A 1,543-nucleotide genomic window follows, 5' to 3' on the forward strand; every position below is an offset into this window, starting at 1 on the left:
GCTCCTCATGTATTTGCCAAGTCCATGGCAGTCATTGCAGCATTTCTGAGGAAACAAAAGGTCCAGTTTTACCCTCACCTTGACAATTGACTGATCACGGGCCGCATCAGGGGACACAAGGATTCCGAAGTAAGCTAAATACGGACAAGCTTTGAAAAGTTAGGCCTGCTAATAAATGTACAGAAGACAACTCTCTCATTTGTTCAAATAATATATTTCAGAAGGGGCGGTCCTCAACTTGGTACAGACCAGAGCCTTCCTTCCAGAGATCTGGTTCCGGGCCAGGGGCACCATCATAGAAGGTCACAGAAACCTTCCTACCACTACACAAGACATTGCTTGAAATGCCTGTGGCATATGGCCACTTACACCTACGTTGTGCAACATGCGAGATTGAGGCTCAGACCTCTGCAGTCCTGGCTAGTGTAAGTGTATTGACAAGACATGGACCACTTAGACATTTTGGTCACACTTCTCCCTCAGTAACCGATACCGCCTTGTGGTAGCAAGCCCCAAAGTCAGTTTGGTCCAGGGGTCCCATTCTCGAGACAACACCCTTCACTTTCTCTAGTTACAGACGACTTGGCACTGGGCTGTCGAACTCTTGTGGGGAACTTCAGGACCTAGTGCCTTTGGTGCCAGGCGAATCTCTTCGTTCATATCAATGTCAGAAAGCTCAGAGGAGTGCGGCTTTCCTGTGAAATATTCCAGAACCATCTGGAGGGCAAAGGCGTGTCGGTTCTTGCAGAGAATACAACAGCGATGTTCTAAATAAACAGACAGGGTGGACCACTCACCTCTCCTTAATGCCAGGAAGGCCTCCCCCTGTGAGAATTCTGTGTGACCCCTCAATCCATCTTGAGACTTCTCATCTCCCGGGTACACAGAATGAGCTAGTGGATGATTTCAGAAGATCCTTTTCCAACCATGAGTGGTCCATTCACTGGGACACCATAAAGAACATCTTTTAAAGATGGGGTTTTTCCATATAGGATTGTGCAAAATAAGGCACAACAGGAAGTGTCTGCAGTTCTGCTCCTTCCTGAACCTTTAGCCCGGGCTTGGTTGCAGGTATATTCCATCTCCATATTTCTTTTCTATGTATTCCCACCCGCTTCACTCATACACAGAATTCTGCTTAAGGTCAGGAGGGAAGGAACTTCCATGATAATTATAGCCCCAGCCTGGCCTCGTCTAAATTGGTTCTCCACCTTTCCGAACCTTTAGGCCTGGCAGTTCCATGGCTGGACTCCTTAGAGTTGACATGCTCTAGAGACACTGGAAATGTCCTTCTAGAGAGTAGAAAAACATCCAGTAGAGTTATGTACCTTGAAAAGTTGAAGAGGTTCTTTATCTGGCCTGTGGAGAAAGGAGTTTTACCCCTGCAGTCATCCAGACCATTCATCCTGGACTGCTTAATAAATAAATTATGGACCCCATAATAAAACAGTTTTTATCCTCATCACCCCCTGAGACAGGGAAGCACTCTCCCTATTTTACAGAGGGGAAACTAAGGTCCAGAGTAGATTACTAGATGACACGT

Source organism: Emydura macquarii, unplaced genomic scaffold (genome assembly GCF_026122565.2).
Source record: "Emydura macquarii macquarii isolate MOO-44397 ecotype Brisbane River unplaced genomic scaffold, CSIRO-AGI_Emac_v2 contig_1369, whole genome shotgun sequence".
Lineage (NCBI taxonomy): Eukaryota > Metazoa > Chordata > Testudines > Chelidae > Emydura > Emydura macquarii.